At 39.8% G+C, this 6,748-nt stretch overlaps 1 pseudogene; it reads left to right on the plus strand.

Annotated features, from left to right (window-relative positions):
* Window positions 1-4,511: 4,511 nt before the first annotated feature.
* Window positions 4,512-6,465, plus strand: LOC103082990 (nephrocystin-1 pseudogene; annotated as a pseudogene).
* The last annotated feature ends 283 nt before the right edge of the window (window positions 6,466-6,748 follow it).

The raw sequence follows: 6,748 nt of genomic DNA on the forward strand, positions 1-6,748 counted from the left end.
ACATTAATCAAGACAATATGGTACTGGCACAAAAACAGAAACATAGATCAATGGAACAAGATAGAAAGCCCAGATATAAACCCACGCACCTATGGCCAACTAATCTATGACAAAGGAGGCAAGGATATACAATGGAGAAAAGACAGTCTCTTCAATAGTGGTGCTGGGAAAACTGGACAGCTGCATGTAAAAGAATGAAATTAGAACACTCCCTAACACCATACACAAAAATAAACTCAAAATGGATTAAAGACCTAAATGTAAGGCGAGACACTATAAAACTCTTAGAGGAAAACATAGGAAGAACACTCTATGACATAAATCACAGCAAGATCCTTTTTGACCCAGCTCCTAGAGTAAGGGAAATAAAAACAAAAATGAACAAATGGGACCTAATGAAACTTAAAAGCTTTTGCACAGCAACAAAAACCATAAACAAGACGAAAGACAACCCTACAAATAGGAGAAAATATTTGCAAATGAAGCAACTGACAAAGGATTAATCTCCAAAATATACAAGCAGCTCATGCAGCTCAATATCAAAAAACAAACAACCCAATCCAAAAATGGACAGAAGACCTAAATAGACATTTCTCCAAAGAAGATATACAGATAGCCAACAAATGCATGAAAAGATGCTCAACATCACTAATCATTAGAGAAATGCAAGTCAAAACCACAGTGAGGTATTAGCTCACACAGGTCAGAATGGCCATCATCAAAAAATCTACAAACAACAAATGCTGGGGAGGGTGTGGAGAAAGGGCAGCCGTCCTTCACTGTTGGTGGGAATGTAGATTGATACAGCCACTCTGGAGAACAGTATGGAGGTTCCTTAAAAAACTAAAAATAGAACTACCATGTGACCCAGCATTCCCACTACTGGGCATATACCCTGAGAAAACCATAATTCAAAAGGATACATGTAGGACAATGTTCATTGCAGGTCTATTTACAATAGCCAGGACATGGAAGCAACCTAAGTGTCCATTGACAGATGAATGGATAAAGAAGATGTGGCACATACATACAATGGAATATTACTCAGCCATAAAAAGGAATGATATTGAGTTATTTGTAGTGAGGTGGATGGGCCTAGAATCTGTCATACAGAGTGAAGTAAGTCAGAAAAAGAAAAACAAATACCATATGCTAACACATATATATGGAATTTTAAAAAGTGGTACTGATGAACTTTGTGGCAGGGCAGGAATAAAGACACAGACATAGAGAACAGACTTGAGGGCACAGGGCGGTGGGGGAAGGGGAAGCTGGGATGAAGTGAGAGAGTAGCACTGACGTATCTATACTACCAAATGTAAAATGGATGCATAGTGGGAAACTGCTGCATAGCACAGGGAGATCAGCTCGGTGCTTTGTGACCACCTAGAGGGGTGGGATAGGGAGGGTGGGAGGGAGGCGCAAGAGCGAGGGGATAATGGGATATATGTATATATATATAGCTGATTCACTTTGTTATAAAGCAGAAACTAACACAACATTGTAAAGCATTTATAGTACAAACAAGATGTGAGAAAAAAAAAAAGAAGCTATTGAAGGATGTGGGTCACCAAAGCAGGAGCATTGATGAAAAATCAGGACAACATGGGATACAGAAAAAGAAGATCCAGCATAGAAGGGAGATGACAGATACACCCAGGATAAGGTCAGAAGGAGTCCTGGGAAGGCAGTGTCCAAAAGTGAGCTAGAGATGGGGAGCTCCAGGAGGCAGAACACCCGAGAAAAGTTGGAATTGTAGGCTTCTGTATAGATTTGACAAGTGTGGAATGTTGTATTTGGAGGCTGTTGGAGTGTGATGTTTTAGCCATAGCTAGAAAGAAAACTAAGCAATAAAAACAAGTCTATTATAATATTCAGGAGAAAAAGAAATGTTTTGTAAGAAGAGAATCATAATCAGAATATACTACCTGGCTCTGAAGTTAAAATATTTACATGATTATAATAATGGAAATAGGACAATCAGCTTCTCTAAATATGGTGCTGACAACTATAGCAGTTGTTTGGGAGGGGAGGTTAAGAGAGCCAATACTCATCTAGTATGTCTTGATAAATCAAGACATAGTACCAGAAGAATTGTTAGGAAATAGGAAGATAAATGTCCAAAGAAATGGCATAAAGAGTTGAAGGGACTGAGGAATGGGGAATAAGTGGAAGTGAGGCAAGGGGCAGCTATTTTATGTCATAAGCCTTTTAACATTTTATTATGGAAGTTCTCAAACATATTCAAAAGTGTAGAGAAAAATACAATGAATCTCCATGTACCCCTCATCCAGCCCCAACAATTACTGATGTGGCCAATCACATTTCATCCATACTCTCACTCACCATCCCATCTTATTTTCTTTTATATCATAAACCTTTAAGTACTATTTAATTTTTTAAAATTTATTTTATTGAAGTATAGTTGATTTACAATGTTGTGTTAATTTGTACTGTACAGCAAAGTGATTCAGTTATATATACATTCTTTTTCATATTATTTTCCATTATGGTTTATCACAGGAAATTGAATATAAGTATATACTATTTAATTTCTAATTGTTAATTAAATACCTGCAGATGATAGGAATAATATTTGTGAAAAGATATCACTATACAGCAAACTGCTTTGCAACCAAAAGAAAAATAACAGTAATCACTACCTCAGACAACATGGCCCAATAGGAACTTTATCAAAGTTGGTACATGTACTACAGATATACAATGGAATACTACTCAGCCATAAAATAGAACGAAATAATGCCATTTGCAGCAACATGGATGCAACTGGAGATTATCATACTAAGTGAAGTAAGTCAGACAGAGAAAGACAAATACCATATGATATCACTTTTATGTGGAGTCTAAAATATGGCACAAATGAATCTACCTACAAAACAGAAACAGACTCACAGACACAGATCAGACTTGTGGTTGCCAAGGGGAGGAGGGGAGAGAGAAGGATGGACTGGGAGTTTGGGGCTGGTAGGTGCAAACTATTACATTTAGAAGGGATAAACAACAAGGTCCTACTGTATAGCACAGGGGACTATATCCAGTCTCCTAGGATAAACCATAATGGGAAAGAATATTAAAAAAAAAGAATGTATGTGTATAACTGAGTCACTTTGCTGTACAGCAGAGATTGGCATAGCATAGTAAATCAACTATACACCAATTTAAAAAAAACGTTTGTACATGTACTAGACAGCATAATACACTGGGAATGAATATGGACATGGGTAATGAAAGTGACAAAAACACACATCTTCCCTCCAAATGTGGCTCCCAAAAGAATTTTAACTAAAAGTCAGAAGATTAAAACAAATAAGTATCAGGAATTAGGCTATCAGCAAAATATGGCTACACCATACTGAAATGAAAGGGCAGTGTCCACATCTGCCTCTCCCCACTTATTAATAGATAATGTCTTAAAGTGATGGTTTCCAGTAACCACAGTGAGGTACACTGCATGTTAGAAACACTGCTTGGGGTACAAATGCTGCGCTCCTTTATGTGACAAGATGAAGAAAGGAGAAATAGTGTGAGGCAGTAGCTAATTCAGAATATGTGTAATAAAAATGTAAAAATAATTCCTTCTTCCTCCTAATATATAATAAGCAGAGAAAAAGGCAGAGAATACACAATAGGCACATAAAGGCAAAAAAAAAAGCCAAATTCTGTTTCCCCATCCCCACCCAGGGAAGTAAAAGAGGTCAAATCAAAGACTGTATTAAAATCAAGGATCCCATAGTATTATAAATGTAAATGTTAAAGGACATATCAAAGTTTCTTGTAGATTGTGAAATTCATATTTGACATTTCAAGAGAATGTTAAAATGTTTTTTTAAGTTAATATATGGAGATGGTTAAAATTTTTTTTAGAATGGTGCTAAAGGCCTATACATGAAAAGTTGTGTCGTTCTCTCTCATTTCCCATCCTTCAGTCTCCCTGTTCCTCTCCACAGAGGTAACCACTCTTGTTGGGTTCCTGTGTATCCTTCCAGAAATTGTCACATGCATGTGTATACACCCCTGCACACACACAAAGGGGAGCATACCATGCATACTTACTATAGCTCGAAGAGGGCTCCATGTCAATACACATACCTCTGTCTCTTTTTGGCCATGTGGTATTCCATATAGACCATAATTTATCAGCCTCACATTGGTGGAAATGAGAGTGGGTTCCAGTCTGGGACCATATTATAAATGATGCAATGAATATCCTCATCTTTATGCTCATGTAAGAGTACGTCTGTAAGATAAACTTGGTGGGAATTTTTCAAAATAAAGTTTTATATCCTACATAAAATGATACATAGTGTATTTCCAATGACGTTGAGTGAACTTCATGTTCTAATTCCAGTTTGAGCATGTGCTTCACAAGGAAAAGTCAGCTCTTGATTATCTATGAGAGGGTTGCCCTGTGAGGATTTTCATGTAGCGGCTGTGGCTGAGCCTCCTGCTGCAGCACTGGTCAAAAAAGGACCGAGGCCGAGGCGAAGGAGATGCTGGTGAGGCGGCAGCGCAACCCCTCCAGTTCCTGCAGCGTTGCAATCAGGAGCTGAAGCAGCAACTTGATGATTTGCTTTCTGAGAGTCGACTGAAAGGAGCTCTAGAAGCCAGTAAAAGGCGAGATATTTACCAAAGATGTATCCAATTAAAACAGGCAATAGATGAAAATAAAAATGCTCTTCAAAAATTAAGCAAAACTTATATTCTCTCACAGGCTGATGAACCTGCCCCTGTTGGGAGTTACAATCAGACGAAAGAGGAGGAACGCAATCTTTTGGATAAGCTTACCCACCAACTGCAGGAACTTGCTGTGTCCACAAGCAGAGAAAATGTCGCTGAAACTGGGGCACTTACTGAAGGAGAGGACGATGACAATTCTGCTGAAGAAGATGACGAGGCCACAAGTACAGAATACGTTGCTGTTGGAGATTTTATGGCTCAGCAAGTCGGAGACTTTACATTTAAGAAAGGGGAAATTCTCCTTATAACTGAAAAAACCCTGATGGTTGGTGGATGGCTAGAATGCCAAAGGAAACAAAGGTCTTATTCCCAGAGCGGACTTGGAGCCCTATAATAAAGAAGGCCAGGAGTCAGGCAGTGAAGAAGATGTAGAGGTAGAAATGGCAGAAGGAGCAGAAGTTAAACAACCGATTCTCATTGCAGTGCTGTCCGAAAAGCCGTCTCAGAGCAGATTAACACCGTCGACGTACTGACCACGATGGGAGCTATTCCTGCCGGGTTCAGGCCTTCCACCCTCTTCCAGCTTCTAGAGCAAGGGGATCAATTTTGAGCAAGTTACTTCTTACAACCAGAGCTCACTAATTCACAACTGGCCTTCAGAGACCTAATGTGGGATGCTAAAACGGGCTCTGTTAGGTCAAGACCAAGTCGTGTTTCCTTGATTCTGACCCTCTGGAGCTGTAAGATGACTCCTCTCCCAGGAGTGAGCATCCAGGTTCTGAGCAGACATGTGCACTTCTGTCTATTTCACGGCAGTAAGGTTCTGAGCAACGTTCATACAGTCAGGGCCACATGGCAACCTAAGAAACCCAAAACATGGACCTTTTCTCCCAGGTTACTGGCGTCTTGCCCTGCTTGCTTGATGGTGACTGTTTCATCAGGTCCAATTCTTCTCCAGATCTTGGAATATTATTTGAACTTGGAATTTCTTATGTTCGCAATTCAACTGGTGAAAGAGGAGAATTAAGTTGTGGCTGGGTGTTTCTTAAACTTTTTGATGCCAGTGGAATTCTTATTCCAGCAAAAACTTATGAACTCTTCTTAAATGGAGGCACCCCTTATGAAAAAGGTGTTGAAGTGGACCCTTCAGTATCCAGAAGAGCACATGGTAGTGTTTTCCATCAGATGATGACAGTGAGAAGGCAGCCTCAACTTCTAGTAAAACTGAGATCTTTGAACAAAAGATCAAGGAACATGCTAAGTCTACTGCCAGAAACATTAATTGGAAGTATGTGCTCCGTTCATTTGTTGATATTTTATCGCCAGATTCTTGGAGATGTGCTCCTGAAAGACAGGATGAGCATGCACAGTGCTGATTTAATTAGGAATCCAGTGCTGGCCACCTTCCCCAAGTTCCTGGAGCAGCCTGACATAATGGATGCACTCAGGAGTTCCTGGGCTGAGAAAGAGAGTACATTAAAAAGATCAGAGAAGAGAGACAAGGAGCTACTGAAGGCCGTGTTCCTCCTGGTTTACCACGACCGCGCGCTCCCCCTCCTCCACTCCGCGCTCCTGCCCCCATTCAGGTGGGCAGAGAAGGAGACCGAGGCTACCCGATGGAAGGTCATCGCCGACTTCCTCAAGCAAAACCAAGAAAATGAGGGCGCCCTCCAGGCTCTGCTGTCGCCAGCGGGGCTCCATGAACCTTAAGGCATTTCAGAGCAGACCTATGACTTCTTGGGTGAAATAAGAAAGAATGCAGCCTGACAGCAGTGCCCCTTGACCTTCCACTTCCCGCTGAATCTGATAGACCCTCCATGACAACCTGCATCACATGACAAAACCAGAAGTAACTGTCCCATCACAACTTAGGCTTTATTCTTTTTTGTTCAGGCCACATTCTATAAGAAATATTTATCTGATAATTTGAATATGTGTTAATACAATGAAGTAAATTTTTATAAGGAATACTATTATCTCTAAATTTAAAGAGAAATTTTTTTCAAAAACCAACTAACAAATTTTTGTCTTGTTTTTGTTTTTCTTTTTT

This window comes from Lipotes vexillifer, unplaced genomic scaffold (genome assembly GCF_000442215.2).
Source record: "Lipotes vexillifer unplaced genomic scaffold, Lipotes_vexillifer_v1.1 scaffold823, whole genome shotgun sequence".
Classification (NCBI taxonomy): domain Eukaryota; kingdom Metazoa; phylum Chordata; class Mammalia; order Artiodactyla; family Lipotidae; genus Lipotes; species Lipotes vexillifer.